Genomic DNA, 22,257 nt, shown 5'->3' on the forward strand with positions numbered 1-22,257 from the left:
TGGATGTGTTAGGTCTTCGTTGCTGTGCATGGGCTTTCTCTAGTTGCGGAGAGTGGGGGCTACTCTTCATTGCAGTGCGCAGGCTTCTCATTGCGGTGGCTTCTCCTGTTGCAGAGCACGGGCTCTAGGTGCGTGGGCTTCAGTAGTTGCAGCACGCAGGCTCCGTAGTTGTGGCTCACGGGCTCTAGAGCACAGGCTCAGTAGTTGTGGCACACGGGCTTAGTTGCTCCACGGCATGTGGAATCTTCCCAGACCAGGGATCGAACCTGTGTCCCCTGCATTGGCAGGCAGATTCTTAACCACTGTGCCACCAGGGAAGTCCACAAACATGCATTTATTTTACTATCAGGAAGGAAGAAAAGGAACAGTAGGAAATAAAACAATAATAAAATAGGGGAAAAAAAGAAGAAAAGAAAATAAATTGTTCAGACTTGTCTCTGGCCATCGAAGCTAACAAGTTCCCTGTGCAGAGGATCTTACTGCAGTCACATAGACCCCATCCTTAGACTTTAATTCTGGCCTGGCTGAAGACCAAGCCTTCATATCTGTAGTACATGGTCAGCACCCTTGAACAGAGATGGAGCTCAACGAAGATTGGTGGGTTAAATCAGATGTGGTCCAGGATACACGAAGAGTGCCAATATTTGGCCAGTTTGAGATTAACAGTCCCACAGATTTATTCCCTGTTGAGGTGTGAGATCATTTTTAGTGAGACTCAGATTTTAGAGACTTGAGAAGAAAACTGATGTCATGATTCAATGAGTTCCTGAAGAAACACATGGACTTTTTTGGCCATATATTCTCAGCTTTTGGGTTCATTTGGCATAATGCCATGCTAACTTTGAAAGCAAATGTCAAGCAGAATTATTATATATGTAGAAATTCACCTCCAAGGGACTTATGTTCCTCATCTGGAGAATGAGAGGGTAGACCAGATGCTCCCTAAAGGGCTTTCTAGCACTTGTGCGCTCTGGTTTATGTATTTCAGACATAGTATTTCACTTTTTTGTTTACTAAAAACTGAAAAGAGTGAAGAAGGATAATACCCAGCCTGCAACTTCCCACCCCCATTACAGCTGACCTACAAATTGGATGTCTAAAGGATTATGTTACCTTGGCTAAATAAAAGGAATAGGTCAGCATTCTGAGAAGATGCCTGGACTGTGGCCTTCTAGATAAGCCCAATGCCCAGGCATTTGCAGCGACTGCCCTATGTCACAGACAGAATTATTCCATGCCTTTTGAGTGTACATAGGAGAAGGAGTTAAAATAAAGTACTAAACCATAGCCAACTAAAATATTCAAGCACTTCTAACTTTGTGTTTTCACCAAGAATGTGTATGTTGCTTTTTGGTTCTTTCTGTGTTTTCTTTTTCCTTTTTGTTTTTAAAGCAAGTAATCTATAAATAACATTTACTTAGGCCTCTTTTTAAAAAAAAATCACCCAATATTGCAAATAAGCTCTCCAATACTCATGTATGTGTGAGGTGATATTTAGTGACAGAACCATGTAGTGGTTAAGAGTTGAAGTCTTAGATCTCTGTCTTGCCACTTAATTAGCTGTGTGACCTTGAGCAAGTTACTTAACCTCTCTGAGTCCTTGTCTATGAAATGGGGATAGTAACAGTTCTTTCCTTCCTTCCTTCCTTCCTTCCTTCCTTCCTTCCTTCCTCCCTCCCTCCCTCCCTCCCTCCCTTCCTTTCTTCCTTCCTTCCTTCCACAAGTACTTTTTTGAGTACCTGCAATGTGTGACTCAAGGCTCTGGGGAATAAGTACAGGCGTGAACAAAGACAGAGTTCCTTTTCTTATGTACCTAGAATCTAGTTGAGTGAAACAGATAATAGATAAATATGGATACCAGGTGGCAAGTGCAATGAACAAAGCAGAGTAAGGGGTATGGGGGGTGGAGAGAAGCTATTTAGAAGGGGTGGTCAAAGAAGGCCCCTCTGAGAAGGTGATGTTTGAGCTGAAACATGAACGAAGTGTAGAGAAGCAGATTCCAGGTGGGAGGAACAGCAAATGCAATGACCCTAATGTGGAAGGTATGCTTTGAATGAATGTTTGAGGAAAAGTAAGAAGGAACATTACTCCATGTAAAGCCTTTAAGTTTTACTCTAAATGAGTTGAGAAGCCACTGGGGGTTTGAGCAGAAGAGTAGTAACATGACCTGATATATATGGAAAAGGATCATCTTTCCAGATGTTTTAACATGTCATTTGACCATGTGTTTAAGGAGTGACTTCTCAGGCATGTGGTGAGATTGACATGAGTTTATGAGGTGGTGTGTATATGAATTGCTTAGGCCAGTGCCTGGCAATAGACTGCATTCAGAGGGCAGCTTTTATTATTACTCTAAGAGTGAAGTTGATAATCTGTCACCAAAGTTCTGCACTGATGATGATAGGGCATCTCTTGGGGGCCAAGGAAGCAGGGAGAGAAAACCAATGTTTCTTGAGCACTTACTCTGTGCCAGGACTGTACATATTTAGCTCAGATACAATATAGAACAAAGCAGTGTGCTTTGAGAAAGGGAAACAATGGCATCTGACCCTAAAATAGCTCCTCTACCTTGTACCTGTCTTGTCATGGTGCCCAAAACTAGTCATAACTTTGGGTTGAGGTCACTATGAAAGTGTACATTTTGACCTGGGATGGTAACACCAGGCCCTATTCATCCACTTTCCCTTGATGTAATTTCATGGATCAGATAAACTAGTTGACCACCCCAGTGGCTCTGGAGTCTGAGGGCTTGGGGTCAAAATCCAGCTCAACCACTTACTAGCTGTGTGGCTTTGAAAAAGTTACTAAATCTCTCTGTGCTTCAGGTTTCCACTCTCAGGAATGATAGTGATAACTATCTCTTAGTGTTTATGTGAGCCAATGTGAAGTAATGCATGCAGAATGCTTTATCCTACATAACTGTATTATTTGCACAGTTTAATTAATTAATGAGCCAACCAGAAGAGCTTTGAGGGGGTGGAACACAGGGCTGGTAAGTTTTCAGGAGAAAGCAAAGGACCATTTTCAAGAGAAAGCAAAGAAACAAAAATGTTATGGTGCAACTATAAGAAGTTTTGCAGGATGAGCACTGCTAGGAGTGGAAGCAGCTGGTAAAAAGATGCTAAAACATTTAAAAAAACTAACTTAAGTCTTTGCAAGTTCTCACTATGGAGGCAGAAGATTCAAGTGATCCAGCAAGAATTTTTGATCAGTATGCTACAGGGTAATGAATGATAGGGAGCCAAACAATTAGATGGGCTATAAAAGGAGTTCAAACAAGGCAGCAAGAAAAACACTTAAATGTGGGAAAGGACAGAATCAGAAAATTCAGAGTAAGAAATGCAACTAGAAAACAAATTAGTGAAAAAAATGTGTGCCAATCAAGTTAGCAAAAATTTTTAAAAAATACAAATTCCCTTGCAATTATGACAAAATGAGGACTTTCTTATACAGTCCTTATATAGTCCTTCCTCAGTATCCGTGGGGGAATTTGCTCCAGGAACCCCGCAGGTATGAAAATCTCAAGTCCCTCATATAGAGTGGCATAGTATTTGCACATGACCCATGCACATCCTCCCCTATACTTTAAATCATCTCTAGATTACTTACAATACCTAATACAATGTAAATGCTTTGTAAATAGTTATAATTACAATGTACAGACATACCCCTCATTTTACTGAGTTTTGTTTTATCCTGCTCCACAGATACTGTGTTTTTTACAAATTGAAGGTTTGTAGCAACCCTGTGTCGAGCAACCTGTCGGTGCCATTTTTCCAAAAGCATTTGCTCACTTCCTGTCTCTGCATCACATTTTGGTAATTCTTGCAAGATTTCACATTTTTTCATTATTATTATATTAGTTATGGTGATCTGTGATCAGTGATCTTTGATGTTACTATTGCAAAAAGATTACAACTTGCTGAAGGCTCAGATGATAACATTTTTTTTAACAATAAAGTCGTTTTAAATTAAGGTATGTACTTTTTTAGATATACTGCTATTGCACACTTAATAGACTACAGGACAGTGTAAACATCACTTTTATATGTACTGGGAAACCAAAAAAATTCATGTGACTTGCTTTATTGCGATATTTGCTATATTGCCGTGGTCTGGAACCAAACTCAAAATATCTTGGAAGTATGCCTGTAAATGCTATGTAAATAGTTGCCAGTGTGCGGCAAATCAAGTTTTGCATTTTGGAACTTCCTGGAATTTGTTTTTTCCTGAATATTTTTGATACAAGGTTGGTTGAATCTGTGGATACAGAGGGCCAACTATATGCTGCTGAAAGGAGTGTAAACCAATAAAAACTTTTGAGAAAGCAATGTAGTCAAACATCTTTATTTTGTTTTATTTTTTAAAACTTATTTTATTGAAGTATAGTTGATTTACAATGTTATGTTAATTTCTGCTGTACAGGAAAGTGATTCAGTTATACATATATATATATTCTTTATCATATTCCTTTCAATTATGGTTTATTATAGGATATTGAATATAGTTCCCTGTGCTATCCAGTAGGACCTTTTTGTTTATCCTTTCTATATATAATAGTTTGCATCTGCTTATCCCAAACTCCCAGTTCTTCCCTCTCCTACCCTTCTCCCCCTTGGCAACCACAAGTCTGTTCTCTATGTCTGTGAGTCTGTTTCTGTTTCACAGATAAGTTCTTTTGTGTCATATTTTAGATTCCACATATAAGTGATATCATATGGTATTTGTCTTTTTCTTTCTGACTTACTTCACTTAGTAGGATAATCTCTAGGTCTATTCATGTTGCTGCAAATGGCATTATTTCATTCTTTTTTATGGGTGAGTGGTATTCCATTGTATAGATGTACCACATCTTCTTTATCCATTCATCTGTTGATGGACATTTAGGTTGTTTCCATGTCTTGGCTATTGTAAAGAGTGCTGCTATGAACATAGAGGTGCATGTATCTTTTCGAATTATAGTTTTGTCCAGATATATGCCCAAGAGTGTGATTGCTGGATCATATGGCAACTCTATTTTTAGTTTTTTGAGGAACTTCCATACTGTTTTCCATAGTGGCTGCACAAATTTACATTCCCTCCAACAGTATAGGAGGGTTCCCTTTTCCTCACACCCTCTCCAGCATTTGTTATTTGTAGACTTTTTAAAGATGGCCGTTCTGACCAGTGTGAGGTGGTACCTCATTGTAGTTTTGATTTGCATTTCTCTTTTTTTCTTAATTGAAGCATAGATGATTTACACTGCTGTGCCAATCTCTGCTGTACAGTAAAGTGACTCAGTGATACACATAGAGACATGCTTTTTTTGTATTCTTTTCCATTATGGTTTATCACAGGATATTGAATATAGTTCCCTGTGCTATACAGTAGGACCTTGTTGTTTATCCATCCTATATATAGTAGTTTACATCTGCTAATCCCAAACTCCCAGTTCTTCCCTCTCCCACCCGTCTCCCCCTTGGCAACCACCAGTCTTTCTCTATGTCTGTGAGTCTGTTTCTGTTTTGTAGATAGGTTCATTTGTGCCATATTTTAGATTCCACATTTAAGTGATATCATATGGTATTTGTCTTTCTCTCTCTGACTTACTTCATTTAGTATGATAATCTCTAGTTGCATCCATGTTGCTGCAAATGGTATTATTTTGGGTTTTTTATGGCTGAGTAGTATTCCATTGTAACATCACTCGCCATTGGGGAAATGCAAATCAAAACCATAATGAGATACCATTTTATACCCACTAGGATGGTTACACTAAGAAAGACAAATAGTATCAAGTGCTGACAAGGATGTGGAGAAATTAGAACCCTCATACACTGCTGCTGGGAATGTAAAATGATGCAGCCAATTTGGCAAACACTATTGTCAGTTCCACAAAAGGTTAAACATAGAGTTACCATATGACCCAGCAATTCCACTCCTAGGTATATACCCAAGAGAAATAAAAACATATACTTGGGGGGGCTTCCCTGGTGGCGCAGTGGTTGAGAGTCTGCCTGCCAATGGAAGGGACGCGGGTTCGAGCCCTGGTCTGGGAAGATCCCACATGCCGAGGAGCGACTAGGCCTGTGAGCCACAACTGCTGAGCCAGCGCGTCTGGAGCCTGTGCTCCGCAATAACAGAGGCCGCGAGAGTGAGAGGCCCGCGCACCGCGATGAAGAGTGGCCCCCACTTGCCACAACTAGAGAAAGCCCTCGCACAGAAACGAAGACCCAACACAGCCATAAATAAATAAATAAAATTAAAAAAAACAAAACAAAAACATATACTTGGGGGCTTCCCTGGTGGCGCAGTGGTTGAGAGTCTGCCTGCCAATGCAGGGGACACGGGTTCGAGCCCTGGTCTGGGAAGATCCCACATGCCGCAGAGCAGCTAGGCCCGTGAGGCACAATTACTGAGCCTGCGCGTCTGGAGCCTGTGCTCCACAACAAGAGAGCCCACGACAGTGAGAGGCCTGCGCACCGCAATGAGGAGTGGCCCCCACTTGCCACAACTAGAGAAAGCCCTCACACAGAAACGAAGACCCAACACAGCCATAAATAAAATAAATAAATAAATAAATAAATAAATAAATAAAATTTAAAAAAACAAAAAAACAAAAAAACAAACCAAAAAAAAACCATATACTTGTACACAAATGTTCACAGCAGCATTACTCATAATAGTTAAAAAGTGGAGACAACACAAATGTCCATCAAGTGACAAACTGATAAAATGTAGCATATGCATATAATAGAATATTATTTGGCAATAAAAAGGAATGAAGTATTGATACATGCTATAACATGGATGAGCCTTTAAAAAATTATGCTAAGTGAGAGAAGACAGTCACAACAGACTATATATTGTATAATTCCACTTACATGAAACATCTAGAATTGGCAAATCTATAGAGACAGAAAGAGTGGATGCCTAAGGCTGGGGTTGGGGTAGGGCTGGGGATGGGGAATGACTGCTAATGGAACAAGGTTTCTTCTTGGGGTAATAAAAATGTTCACAAATTGATTATGGTGATGGTTGCACAATTCTGTGTATGCTAAATACCACTGAACTATATACTTTAAATGCGCAAATTTAAATTCATATGGTATATGAATTACATCTTAATAAAACTTAAAAAACACATTTGTGTAAAGTATATAATAATAGAAGAAATGTTCATAAAATGTGTGAATGATTTGAGATCGTGTTTTGTAAACTACGATTATAATTATTTGGAAAAGAGATAATACGTTCTGACAAATTATGGCAAGAGATGCACTGAAGTGTTAATGAAGGTTGCCTTTGGATTGTTGAACTGTGGTTGATAGCTTTTTTCCCCCTTTGATGAGCAGGCCTTACTTTTATAATAGGGGGAACTTTTTTAAAAAAGAAATGAGAAGGCCTTATTTCCAAAACTGTCCTTGGGCATAATCCTTATGAAATATTGCCAAACACAAAGCAACTGAAGACAGTTTCAACTGTCATTCTTCAGAAAATAGTCTGATTGAGACCAAAATGATGTTTTCCATGTTCCCTCCTACCTCCTGTTCTTCTACCCCTCAGGCCCATAAAAGAAAATCATTTAGAAAAGTCATGAGCCAGTGCAACCTGGAAATGTGCTGGCAGCCTCCTGCCCTGGAGTGGGGGGCAGACAACTGCTCTCCAGGGCTTCGGACAGTGAAAGTGGGGTGAGAGAGGCATACGTCTCAGCTGGGGGCAGGAGTTACGGGCCGTGCCAGGCACAAGAAGTTTTATTTATTCCTGGAGCACACACTCCGTGCTTATCTCTACTGAGGAAACCAGCTTTTCCTTCTCACCTCCCGAGAGGAGGAGCCAGCGCTGGCCCACGTCCCTGGACGGGGTTACACTTCCCAGCTGGCCCCTCTCCAGGCAGCCAGTTGTCCATCTCTATCTTAGAGGAACAGCTTTGACGAAGACCTTGGCCCTGTTTGGAAATTCCCTTTCCTTTGCTCTCCCAAACAAAATTAATTTGAAACGGTTGGGTTCATCTGACATTTTTTCCTATGAGGAACATGTGTTCATGTGAGGGGGGGTCTCCTAGAGACAGTCCCCAGGCTGTCTGCTTGGAGTCCACAGCCCTCCCCAATGCTGGTGATCTGCAGTGCATTCAGAGGCATGCCTCTGGGATGGAGAGGGACCTGGGGGCCAGGTTTCTGGGAAATGGTTGAAAGATCTGGGGCTGCTCAGCATGTCGAAGAGAAAACTCAGGGAGATCCTGAGAGGTGTCTCAGTGAGCTGTTACCACGAGACAGGTTTATTCTGGAATAGCTCAGAGAAAAACTGAAACCAAAGTGGAGAAGTTGCAAGGAGGAAAGTTGCCTTAACAGAAAGAATTTTAATAACTAGAATTTTCCAACAAGCAACAGTCTTTATAGTGGAGGAGATAAGTTTCATCCCAGGAAGTCTATTTAACAAGTTTGTTCCTGGCATCACCAACTTGTGAGAACAAAAAAAATTTTTCAACCATTATGTGGTGGTTATTATGGTGGCACTGTTCTAAGTACTTTACATATGTAATTCCTGGAATAGTCACAACAACCTTCCGAAGTAGTATATTATTATCTCCAATTTACAGATGAGGAAAAATAGGCTCAGAGAGGTTCAGTAACTTGCCCAGGGCCACACTGTGACTCAAACCCAGGTAGTCTGGCTCCAAAATCCATGATCTTAACTACTATAGTGAGGGCACATTTATATGAATACCCCAAGATATGACTATAGGCCCCTGCATGTCGAATTATAGGAGTTTCTCCCCCTCATCCAGAGGTGCCTGGGTCATTTCCAGGAGTCCCCATGGAGTACCTACCTCCGCCTACAACCTAGTGCATATGGTACGAGCACCTGTCATACACTGTGGCTTCCCTCTTGGTGACATCTTAGCTCTTGACACTACTTAGGCAGACTTGCTCCTGCCTCTGCCAACTATACTAATTGTTAGAACACCAATGTCTGTGCCAGTGTCTGCTTCCTCACAATGCACCCTGGTCCCTCGGGCTCAGCATCCTGTGTGTCACTGGGTCCTGAGAGCTGTGGAGAATGGTCCCACTTCTGTGCCACAGTTTGTCATATGAGTCCCCAAGAAACACTACTTTTGGCCAGAGTCTTCTATCTCTCAACAACAAGATGTCTCTCTCAGCTTCTGGCCCTCATCTTCTTGGTTATAGGGTTTCAGAGAAGTCCAACAGTTAGATTTGGGTCAAATTAATACAATATCCTGTCCCTCCCTGTCACCTTTACTTATCTCTCAACGTTCTCTGTCACCTGGACAAGCAAAATAAATAAAACTCTCTTTTCCCCCAGTCACAAAGCACAGAGCCTCCGTGCACCAGTTGAAGAGATACTCTGCAGAGAGGCCACCTAGCTTCTCCCCAGGCCCTGCCTAGCCAAAAAGGACCTGTGATACCTGTGAACAGAAGCAGAAAGTCTGTTGGTCAGGAGTGCAGGGGAAAGGCGTGCTGGACCAAGTTGGAGGCTGGAAAAAAATGGTAAGGTCTTGTCAATTCTAAAGTGTTAGAACCCTAAGTCCCGAATAGTTTGATAGAAATGGAGTTGTTCAGCCTGTTTCCCCAAGTAGCCCCACTGGGTTTGGGGAACAGTAAGCTGTGTTTCTAGGTAAAATTTTTAGCAGTTTCTGGATTCTACTTCATTTATGGAAGGTGAAGAGTAAAGTATCTGGCTATGTCGTACAGCTCACCTTTAGGCGAGTGAGGAAACTGGCATGGAGATTTATTGATGAGGAGCAACTAATGGTTTATCCAATAAGCCATTTCCTTCAGAGAGAATTACAGAGATGAGCTTCCTGTGTTTGTACCCTAGTCTCTCTCATGCTCTAGGTAAATGTAGCAAGGATTTATTTATTTTACTTATTTATTTTTATTTTTTTTTGCTGCATTGGGTCTTTGTTGCTGCGTGTGGGCTTTCTCTAGTTGCGGTGAGCGGGGGCTACTCTTCGTTCCAGTGCACGGGCTTCTCATTGTGGTGGCTTCTCTTGTTGCAGAGCACGGGCTTTAGGTACGCGGACTTCAGTAGCTGCAGCACGTGGACTCAGTAGTTGTGGCTCGCGGGCTCTAGAGCGCAGGCTCAGTAGTTGTGTCACACTCACGGGCTTAGTTGCTCCGCGGCATGTGGAATCTTCCCAGACCAGGGATCAAACCCGTCTCCCCTGCATTGGTGGCAGATTCTTAACCACTGTGCCACCAGAGAAGTCCAGGATTTATTTAATTTTTTAACATCTCCACATTATCCAAGAGGTCTTCTTATTGTCTTTTATGGGTAATATGAAGGGTTTGGGACATTCAAATTCTCTGACGTTTCTGTGATAGCATTTGACTGAAAGAGGGGAGAGAAGAGTGAAGCATATGTCACTGTGGGTTATGGAGAAAGGGTGTGGTAGCCAGCCTCAACGTTACCTTCAGTATTCCTTACCTCCTAGTGTTCATGTCTTGCATAGTGTATGTTCCCATGTTGAATCCATGTTTGTCTTTATGACAAATAACATATGGCAAAAGTGACAGTGTGTGACTTCCTAGGCTAGGTCATGACTTCCACCTTGGTGCCTTGGATTGTGTGCTCTGGGGGAAGTCAGCCACCATGTTGTGGAGGACACTCAAGCAGCCATGTGGAAGGGCCCATGTGGGGAAGAACTGAGGCCACCTGCCAAAGCTAGCACACACTTGTCAGCTACTTTTATTGAAAGTAGATTCTCCAGCCCCAGTAGAGCTCTCAGGTAACTGCAGCCCTGGTTGATATCTTGACTGCAACCTCAGAAAAGATTCTGAGCCAGAACTACCCAAATTTCTTCCTGACCTACAGAAACTGTCATAGATATTGATAATTTCAGCCACTAAGTTTTGAGATAATTTGTAGCACAGCAATTGATAACCCATGCAAAGAGCAAGTCCGATCATGTGAAGGGCTCCCTAGCATAAGCCCTGTGGGTTGGGCACCTTCATGCACTGTATCCTTGGGAAGCCAGAGGGCAGTTTCCTTGTTCTGTAGTCGGAGTTGGCAAACTAGGGCCCATGGGCCAAATCCAGCCCTCTCGGGGCTGAATCTGCCCACGTCATTTGTTTACATATTATCTACGGCTGATTTCTTGCTACAGTGACAGAGCTGAGTAGTTGCGACAGACTGGATGGTTCACAAAGCTGAAAATAGTTTCTATTTAACCCCTTATAGAGAAAGCTTGCTGACCCCTGTTCTACAGGAATTTACAGTCGATAGCGAAATGTCTCTCTCACACATATACAGATCCACACACTCTCCCCACACAAGAGCCTGAAGCACATGCATGCTTCTTCATCTGCCCACAGAGTCCTCTTTTCCTTCTTCATCTGGCCAACTCCTACTCATCCTTCAAACTCAGTTGAGATGCCACCTCCTTCACTCAACCTTTACTTGGCAAAAGTCCTCTCCTCCTTTGAGGTTGGTTTATACATCACCTTCTTCCCTCGTTACCCCAACCCAAGCAAATTCTAACAGCACTGTTTTCTTTAAGAATTCTAATCTCTTTAAGAGATTAAAATTCTATTCTCTTTAAGAATTCTAATCAATCACATGATGGAGTTTTGTTTAGTGTCTTTCTCCCCCAGTGGATATGAGCTCTCAGGGGCAAGGACTGTGTGATATTCATTTTATAACCTCAGAGTAGTATGCCTTTATTTATTCATCAGAAATACTTACTGAATGCTTATTATTTGCCAGATCATTGATGGCACCAGGATACATGGAGAAAGAGACTGAGTCCTTGCCCTCAGGTTGCTCTAGGATGGAAGTGGAAGAACAAACTGGTAGTAGGATTCAATGTGATGGAGATGTGTGAAGCTTCACTGTGAGCATATTTGCAATAACCATATAAACATATGCAAAAAATAATTGGTTTTCAACACTTTCATAGCATTTACTATGTGTCAGACACTGTACTAAGCACTTAACGTATATTATAATTTATTTAGTCTTTATACTGCATGAGGCAAATATGTACTACAATTATTTCCATTTTATAGGATATAGAGACCCAGAGAAGTCAAGTAACACGCCCAGGGTCACAGAGCTAAAAATGTCAAATGAACTTCAGAACAATTATTTAGTTGAATAGTTAAATTCCAAGTCTCAGTAACAATGCAATTGTACGGAATTGGGATAATGCTATTCTTTTGTCTCAGTATACTATGTGGATGGTTTCTGTCAAGCTGGAAATTCCTGCTCCAAAGACTTTCTGACAAATTGTACTGTGGTTGGCATTTTATTTCTAGGAATTGCCTTCTGGGAGATTCTGCTGTTTTAATGATTGTGCAACCCTGGTTTTCTCAGTGAATTGTACCATTTGCCACTTTGAAGTCATTTGAGTTATCAGTTTTACTTTCTTAGGGCTCTGCAGGGAAAGAACACATTCAACAGAAAAGTTACTGCCCTGCCCCAAATGTATTTCAGTGTTTTTTCTTGCCAAAGTCAATAGGACTATCCATTGTCTACAGTTGGGGTGTGAGATGGGGCCTTGGTGCCTTCTCTCTGCCATCATTTATCTCCAGCCATGATCTGAAGCTGTGGCTTAATTGGTTCAAACTTTGGATATCACTCAGTGGATTGTGTCCAGTGGCTAATGATGCTGGTTCTAGCTTAAAGAAAACCCTTGCCCCCTGTAGTAGAAATCACTGAATCCATTCTATTTTTCTTTCTAGGACTGAAGACTTTGGAGCTCCAAAGCTGGTTACTTTTCAAAATATTTAAGTAGGTTTTTTGAACCACTCTGTTCAGGTCACGCTTCCGTGCTTGGTTCAGCCTTCCTCCCAGAAGATGTGGGTGCTTTGTGATAAAGACTGGGGCTGGGGAGTGGGAGAAATCCTCTGCTGAGAACAGTGACAGGTGCAGAAAGCAGGTCTGTCCCCTATCCAAGCTCAGCGATTCCCTTCAAAGGGAAAGATGTAGGGTGAAGTGGTGAGGAATGGGTGTCAATGTGGGCAGGAGAGGGAAAGGCCAGTATATCCACTCATGTTTTTCATCATATTCACCAGCATTTGACAAGTCCTGATGGAATCAATTATGTGCCACACCTTGTTTACAATCAGGTCCCGAAGTTTACAGTGGTGAATGAGACAGACATGGTTCCTGCTCTCCTGAAGCAGTGAGGAAGATCAGAAAACAGATGAAAGGTTTCTAAAAATCATTAAAATTTATGGTAAGTGCTGGTAGGAACTAAAGAGTGGGCTATTACAGAGAATAATCGAGAATAAGGGATGGGACGGGACATCTATTTCAAATGGAATTATCAGATAAAGGCCTCTCTGAGGATGTAAAGGATAGGACTTGAAGGATAAAGAAGCCCAGGGAGAATTCTGGGCAGAGGAAATGGATTGTGTGACGGCTCTAAAGCTGAAGTTGGCTCAGGCTAAAAGAAGCTAAGCTACTCTTGGGGGCCCTCCAGCCTTCCTGCCTGGACTGCTTTCTCCAGAAAGTGTCCGTCTGCCCTAGGCCCAGTGCTTCCCTTTGTTTCATCCAAACATGCTCCTGGTAAGAGCATGAGAGCCAGCTTTGCCAGGATCCACAATTCACTTGGGATCTCAGCTTCAGCTATAGCTCTGAGGCAGAGTAGCAGGCATTCATCAAGAAAGGAAGATGCTTTGGGACTTGGGGTCCCTTCTCTTCTATTTTAGGGAGAGCAAACCTGGTTGAATCTTACTCTTACAAACTATTTAGGTTCTCTGAGTTCAAATCCTGGCTCTGCCACCTGGAAGCTATAACTTTAGTCTGTTACTTAACTGCTTTGTGTCTCAGTATCCTCATCTGTAAAATGGGTCAAAAGGCAGCATCTGCCTCACAGGATCATTATGAGAATTTAATAAGTTAATGTTAGCTAAGTGTTTAGATCAGTACCTGGCACTTAAACATTCAACAATAGTGTTGCTGTTATTAATACTATTATCATACTTAAGCTCTTATACCCCACTGACGCCTTGTACGGCAGAGGAGGTGATATTATGCATTCCCCTGGTCCTGGGCTTCCTGGAATCAAGGTATAGCCTTAATTATATACCTCAATTCAGAAATCATTTTTATACCAGGCACTGTGTTGGACACTTTACTATACCATTTCCTTTGATCCTCCTAATAATCTTAAGAAGCATGTATTATTATCCCCGTTTTATAGATGCAGAAACTCAGGTTTAAAGAGGTTAGCTAACTTACCCAACACCGTGAAGCTAATATGATTCCTAGGTCTGAGATTCTGACTCAGCAGGCCTGGCTAAGGCCTCAGAATCTGCATTAAAAGTACCTCTCCCAACCTTCCCAATTCTGATGAGGGTGACCTCTTTATCGTACTTTGGAAAACTATGGCCTAGATGATCTCTAAAAATCCCTGAGGCTGCAAAGTCTGTGAAGATGAGAAAGTCCATACATTCGAGTAACACAGTTTAGTGGGGAAGGCAGTTTGTGGCTGATAATGTTTGTTTATAAGAGAATTAACTCAGGGCATTTTTCTGACATGGTCATTGTCTAACAGGCACACTGGGACTGAAAAATGTGTCCCCCCCCCCACACCCCCCCCCCCGCCTCAAGTGTTTTGCATTATGTAATCCCTGTTCACAATTTCTCATCTACCATTACAAAATAAAATAAAATAAAAGTGGGCTGAAAACCAGAAGTCAAGTTTGGGGCAACTCACTTTGCAGTCAAACTTGACTGAATCGAAGTAAGTTTATTTGAAGATGTTATTTATTTATTTATTTATTTATTTATTTATTTAATTTATTTTTAAAACATCTTTATTGAAGTATAATTGCCTTACAATGGTGTGTTAGCTTCTGCTTTATAACAAAGTGAATCAGTTATACACATACAATATGTTCCCATATCTCTTCCCTCTTGCATCTCCCTCCCTCCCACCCTCCCCATCCCACCCCTCTAGGTGGTCACAAAGCACCGAGCTGATCTCCCTGTGCTATGCAGATGTTATTTAAACCACTTGCTATGAATATTTATACGTCGCCTTGCAAAATTATCAATGTGCTTGATTATGGGGTTGTATTAGTTATTAGCAGTTACGTAACAAATTACCCCCAAACTTAATGGCTTAAAGCAACAAATATTTATTATCCCACAGTTTCTGTGGGTCAGGAATTCCAAAGCGACTCACCTGGGTGGCCGCGCTCAAGGTGTTGCTGGGGCCGCAGTCACCTGCAGACTTGACCGGACTGAAGGGCTCTCCTGCAAGGCGGCTCATTCATACGGCTCTTGTCGGGAGGGAGCACAATGCGTTTTACGAGCTGGGCTCCAAAGTGTCACACTGTCCCTTCTGTTTGGTCCTGTTTCTTAGAATCACCAAGTTCAGCCGCCCCCCCCCCCCACAGAAGAAGAGATTTAGTCTTCACCTCTTGAAGAAGAGAATATCACAGAACTTGCGGACGTATTTCAAAACCACCATAGGAGCGGTACCCATACCTCCCTGGGTGTTTTCTGTTATATACAATCTTTGGAGCAGTCTAATGTCTGCTTTAGTCTTTTATGTACTGAGGAATTCAATAAAGAATCCTAAATAATTATGAATTGCTTTTGGCACCAAGAGTTTTGGATGAAGGGTTATGTTTCTATAGTATCATGATAAGCTTGCAGTATGGTTTTTTTTCAGTTTAAATAAGCTAAAGAAATCCAGAGTGTTTTGAAATATTTTCAAGCTGGAAGGAACCTCATGGATTATCCAGTAACCAGAGTTTATAGTCTCATTGCCCTTACTCTACAGATGAGTAACTTGAGACTCAGAGAGGAAAAAAAAGTATTTGCTAAGAATATACATACTATGTTTCAGACACTGCTAAGTGCTATAGATATATCATTTTATTAAATTCTCCAGCTTTCTTGATGAGGAAAATAAGGATCAGAGAGGCAAGTAGCATGTCCCTAGATTAGACATCTAGTGTGTTTTGGAGACAGGGCTAAAACCCGTATCTCCCAAATGCCAGCCAGAGCCCTGCACATGTAACACCCTCTCTCATGACCCCATGGGATATGACAGCAGGCTGGTAAGGCCTAGGTACCATATCCCTGGAGGATCAAGATGAAGGGTTTTCTCTCCAAACATCCAGGGTTCTCTTTAGTCTGTACATCTCACCTGACTTCTGCTTCCCAAGCTAATGTCCAACCTGAGAGTCTCCTCTGGAAACCAGACAAGAACCTCAGAAGTTACAAAGAAGTGACCCCATGCCTGTTGCCTCACCCTCAAACTGGGTTTCTGAACTTCAAGCTCAGTAGGTGCTGCTGAGCTGTGAGGGGGTAGGTTCCCACCTTGGGATAGCTTCTAAGGGTACCTCAGATACATGTCATGTTCTCACTCTCATCTAAGAGGTGTTCAAGAACAGGGCCTCATCCCCAGGGGACCATGGCTGGAGATGGCTTTCCCAAGTGCTGTCAGCTTTAAATTCTATGAAGGATATGCCAATCATTAGGAATCTAAGTTAAAAAGTCATAATAACAGTAGTTGTAGTGATAAAACTCAGGATTCTTTTAGTGATACATGTTAGAAAATCCAATCCAAATGACATAATCTAAAGGAATATTAATTGAAAAGTCCAGACATAGAGTTGATTTCAGGTGTGGCATGATGAAGACAACCAAATGTTCCAGAAGCACTCGGTTTCTCTTTCATCCCTTAACTCTGCTTACTATGTTGATTCCATTCTCAGACTATCTGATCTGGTCCCTGAACTAATCACTATCACCAGAAGAATGTAATGTTCTCATTGGTCAGGCCTGGGTCACATGATACTCCTGGATCAGGGGATGGGGAAGAGTACAGACTACCAAGAAAAACAAAACAAAGCAAAAAAACCCCAACACTTCATTTTACTGTACGTAGAATGAAGAGATGTTGCTAATAAATTTGACAAACATTTGAGCTCTTATTATGTGCTGGGTTCTATGCTAAGCAATCTACATGCACAATCTTATTTAATCTTTATTAACAACTCTATGACATATATATCAACATTACCCCATATAGTTTTACAATTTTTATTTAGTTTCATTGAAATACAGTAGATTTACAATGTTGTGTTAATTTCTGCTGTACAGCAAAGTGATTCAGTTATATATATAATTTTTTTTTCATATTCTTTTCCATTATGGTTTACCATAGAATATTGAATATAGTTCCCTTTGCTGTATAGTAGGACCTAGTGGTTTATTGCATCTGCTAATCCCAAACTCCCACTCCATCCCTCTCCCACCCTCCCCCACTTGGCAGCCACAAGTCTGTTCTCTATGTCTGTGAGTATGTTTCTCTTTCAATAAAAGTTCATTTGTGTCATATTTTAGATTGTACATATGAGTGATATCATATGGTTTTGTCTTTCTGTGTCTGACTTACTTCACTTAGTATGATAATTTCTAGTTCCATCCACATGGCTGCAAATGGCATTATTTTGTTCTTTTTTTATGTCTGAGTAGTATGCCATTGTATAGATGTACCACATCTTCTTTATCCATTCATCTGAAGATGAACATTGAGGTTGTTTCCATGTCTTGGCTATTGTGAATAGTGCTGCTATGAACACTGGAGTGTATGTATCTTCTTGAATTATATTTTTGTCCAGATGTATGCCCAGGAGTGGGATTGCTGGATCATATGGTAGTTCTATTTTTAGTTTTCTGAAGAACCTCCATACTGTTTTCCATAGTGGCTGTACCAACTTACATTCCCACCAGCAGTGTAGGAGGGTTCCCTTTTCTCCACCCCTCTCCAGCATTTGTTATTTGTAGACTTCTTTTTTTTTTGAAGATTTTTTTTTGAGGTGGACCATTTTTTTTTTAAGTCTTTATTGAATTTTTTACAATATTGCTTCTGGTTTTTTTTTATGTTTTGTTTTTTTTGGCCAAGAGGCATGTGGGATCCTAGCTCCCCAACCAGGGATTAAACCCACACTCCCTGCATTGAATGCACTGGACCACCAGGGAAGTCCCTGTAGACTTCTTAATGATGACCATTCTGACTGGTGTGAGGTGGTACCTCATTTTAGTTTTTTTTTTTTTTTTTCATTTTTTTTTCATTTTAGTTTTGATTTGCATTTCTCTAATAATTAGCAACATTGAGCATCTTTTCATATGCCCGTTGGCTATCTGTATGTCTTCTTTGGAGAAATGTCTAGTTCTTCTGCCCATTTTTCAACTGGGTTGTTTGTTTTTTTTGTTGTTGAGTTGTGTAAGCTGTTTGTATATTTTGGAAACTAAGCCCTAGTCAGTTGCATTGTTTGCAAATATTTTCTCCCATTCCACAGGTCGTCTTTCGTTTTGTTTATGGTTTCCTTTCCTTACAAGCCAAAGCTTGTAAGTTTGATTAGGTCCCATTTGTTTATTTTGTTTTTATTTCTAAAATAAAAATAAGTTTTGCTTTTCTTTCTAAAATAATTATATGGGAGACAGCCCCATATAATAGATGAAGAAACTGAAGCTCAGAGAGGTTAAGCTGCATGCCCAAGGTCATAGAGTTAGTAAGTGATGAGGCTGAGTTTGAACTGGTTCTGTCCGATTCAAGAGCCATTCTTGTGCCATTTCATGAAGCTGCCTGTGGCACTGGCTTCCTCTAAGTCATTTAGGCTGGAAACATCAGAGTCTTTTACAACATCTTTCATCATCTACATCCAATTAATCGTTAAATCTAGTTATCCTACCTCCGCCAGGTCTATCTGTCCCCATTGCCACTGCCTTAGGTAAGCACCTGATCACTTCTTCCTGGATAACTGTAATAGCTTATACTTTCCTCAGAGAACATGTGAGGCCTGAGGACCATCTTAACTTACAAATTTACATTAAAAGTTAGACCCATAAAAATCTATATCATCTGGCGTTCTTTGAAAAACAGAAGAACCTGGTTGACACTGGGCCCACAGCCTACACGGCAACAATGGCTAAGATTAAGCAGCAGCTGTCGCTGATAAGATGTCCATGGTCCCCATTGCTTCTTTTCTTCAGTGAACTCCTCACTCATTTAAGTTCCTTGCCTGCCCTCTGTAGGCATCTGAGTTTGCAAGCCTAGCACCTAGTCTGGCAACTGATCTGAGAAGCCTTTTAGGAAATGTTCATTTCTGAGAACAGCAGGCCTGCCTCAGTATTGTGGAAGGTGCTGCCTCCCCCTGTTATCCCAACCCCAACTAAACTTCTGCCAGGCATGTAGGAAACAGCCCTGGTTTTTGGTATCTCCCTATAGTTCATCCTCTAGGAGAATAACATTCCCTGGCATATTACGAAATATCCTTTTTTGACCTTCAAAGGCCAATGAGCCCATACTCCTTGAAACACTTATGGAATCTACACCCCAAGGATTTTCTCTTATGAGGTTTAGGCCTATCATAAACTCCCCTACACATTAATATCTTCATCCAACAGTGATGGATTGAATGCCTACATGTGCCAGTCGCTGTGCTAGGTGTTGAAAAGAGTATAGAAAAGAATAAGACCCACCCCCTGCCTCAAAGGTATCCTAGTCTCATGGGGAGTTGGAGAAACAGATCAGGTCCACCTGTGTTTAGGGGGCTAGAATCTAAGTGGCACAGGCCATAGGGTGGGCGCACAGAGGGAAACTGAGTCATCTTGCCTGGGGGTGCATTCCAGACTGTGTCAGACAATGGACAGGCCTTGGTGTCCTTCCCTTGACCTAGTACTTGGTGATAATAACTGTCACTTACTGAGCACCACTATGTCCCTGGTATAAAATGCCAGATACCTGTGTTGCTTAACTTAATCTTCATGACAATCCATGAGGACTGTATTAAGTGAATTAGTACGTTACAACATTTAGAAGAGTATCTGACTCATGACAAATGCTCCATGGAAGTTACCTATTGTTATTCTATATTCTACATATACGTACATATATACATACATACTTATATAGTTATATATTCTATTATTCTATAGTGGATGAAAATGAAATCAGGTGATGTAAGCTCAAAAGCCCATCAGGGCCAAGCATATATGTCTTATGTAATTTCCCAAGGAGGCCCAAAAGCTAGCTTGGGTTTCCATCACTGGCAGACTGGATAGGTAAGAAGTGGTGGATTCACACAGTGGGATCTATGTAGCAGCTAGAAACAGTAGCTACGCAACATACATAGTGCTTGTGAGTAGGAGAACTTGATCCTTAGCTTCTTCGGAAGGGGGCTTCTCAGCAGTAGCTGTTGGGGGCCCGTGGGAATGCAGACGACAGATATAGTAGAATGACTCGCTCAGCATCTATCCCTCCTTCCTCTGCGTGCCTTCCTGAACTGCAGAGGCTGCAAAGGTAAAATCCACCTTATCAGCCTCCTTTACAGGTTCTGGGTATGATTATAGAGTGTCATTCAGATGTGCTTGCTGGAGGCTCAAATTGGAATCAAGTTAAATGGGGATGAAGGTGGGGCCGCCTTGTTGCTACACTATGTTGCTGGTGTAGGCCTGGCTGATGCAGCGCCAACGCTGATAATGGCAGCTTCTCCATCCTGGGTTGTGGCTAAGGCGGTCGGGGCCTCAACAGCAGTTGAGATACCATTTGGATGTTGTTCTGGGTGCCATTCCTGGGGGCCCAGCCTAGATCCCGCTCTTCCATCAATTTTGTAAGCACCCAATTCCCTGTAATCCTTTCCTGCTTAACATAGCTGGAGCTATTCTTTTCTCTTGTGTGTGTGTGTGTGTGTGTGTGTGTGTGGCAGGGTGGTGGGGGAGTAGTAGTGGGTGTTTTTAAGATTTCCATGTGAAATCTCCTTGTAAATATGGACTTGGACAAGGTACCTAACCTTTCTAAGCCTTGTTTCCTTGCTTATAAAATGACTGTATGAAACCACTTCCCATAGTGTTGTGGGGAAGATTCATGGAATATCATTGGCCATGTGACTGCCATATAGCAGCTGCTCCATGACAGAAAACTTTGTGTAGTGTAAAAAGCACGGGTTTTGTGGAAATTGCGTTCGAATCATGATAACACTGCTTATCAGCTTTGTGAATACCTAAAACTTTCTGAGGCCCTGGGAGATGCAGATGATAAATATCTAGCACTACATTGTCTTTTTGTTGGTATGCTGGTTTTGGTGAGGATTAAAGAGCTAGCACATATAAAGATGCCCAGCACAGTCCTTGCCTGGCACACAGTAGCCTCTTCTCAAATGTTAATTCCCTCCTTTATCTCCTGTTCCCTCCAATTCACAGTAATTTTAAATATATCTGCTGATAAATAGGCTGGTTGGAAAGAAACTAATTAGGTAAACGGTTGTAAAGGATGCAGTTACACAACCAGCCATGTGCTCCCTAATAGGAGACTGATAATTTTTTTTTTTCTCCATAATACAGGAAATAAAGCTGTATCTGCCGCTTCAGTGGGTGTGTCTGGGTGCTCTGGAGACTGTTGTGTGCACACCTCTTTCCTGCCCCCAACTGTCCTTTCTTCTGCTGCCAGAGCTCTGCTTCAGAAGATAGGGCTGGTGCTCTGGGCATCTGGGGACTGCCAAGTGAGATAAGAGTGGATTGGGGAAGGGAAGCCCTCTGGCCTCCTTGGGAAAGTGTCAGTAAGGTCAAAAGAGAGGAGGAAGGGATGATGCTAGACACACAGTGGGTCTGTTGGTTTGTCAAAGGAGTTGTCGGAGCCCCGGTGTTATCCATAGAAGGGTGTGGGCAGGTGCAGAGCAGGCACACGGAGAGTAGGAACTAGAGCATCACTGATAGAATGAGAGAAATAGTGGCTATTTTAGGATTATTCGTGAGCCTTTCTTGTTGTGAGATATACTTCTTGGTGAGAAGTATAACTAGTAGAATCCATTGAAAAGCATTTGTAGAGGCCATCAATAGATAATTATGTTGGGTCTTGCCCACTATATTTTCCTGTGAGCTCTGGAGGGAAGAACAGTGTTTTGTTTTTATTTTTAATCCTTGCAAAGCCTAGCAGTGGTGATTAGCACAAAGTAATTGACACACAAGCCTGTAACTTAGTGTGGGCAGGGCATCTTGTGGAGAGACTTGGCCACTCGGCAAACATTGGTAGACTGCCCATGATGTTCCCGCCAGAGGCTGAAGACATAAATAAAATCGTCCGTGTACCCAAGGAGCTGACATTCTAGAGACAGAGGCAGGGGTTCAGCTAACACTGATTGAGTACCTACCATGTACTTCCTACCAGTCTCTGGGGATGTAACAGTGAGTAAGATCTGGTCCCTGCTTTTAAAGATCTTACAGGCTGTTGGGGTGAGGGTGGGAAGGAGCTGTCAGATGGACAGGCAGTTGCAATCCAGTGCCCTTCAA

General features: G+C 41.8%; 1 long non-coding RNA gene across 5 annotated transcripts in view; it reads left to right on the top strand.

The window, feature by feature from the left end:
• The window catches only part of LOC103018491 (uncharacterized), a 48,892-nt gene extending 33,383 nt beyond the window's left edge, over positions 1–15,509 (top strand). The window contains exons 2-6 of one of the 5 annotated variants that reach the window (XR_449495.2): positions 9,304–9,488; positions 11,707–11,833; positions 12,684–12,732; positions 13,017–13,180; positions 15,317–15,509. This is a non-coding gene — a long non-coding RNA (uncharacterized LOC103018491). The remainder of the gene's footprint in view (positions 1–9,303; positions 9,489–11,706; positions 11,834–12,683; positions 12,733–13,016; positions 13,181–15,316) is intronic. The other 4 variants (XR_449496.2, XR_449494.2, XR_449493.2 and 1 more) reach the window with 4 other exon arrangements.
• Positions 15,510–22,257: the final 6,748 nt, after the last annotated feature.

The sequence above is a fragment of the Balaenoptera acutorostrata genome, chromosome 1, assembly GCF_949987535.1.
Source record: "Balaenoptera acutorostrata chromosome 1, mBalAcu1.1, whole genome shotgun sequence".
Lineage (NCBI taxonomy): Eukaryota > Metazoa > Chordata > Mammalia > Artiodactyla > Balaenopteridae > Balaenoptera > Balaenoptera acutorostrata.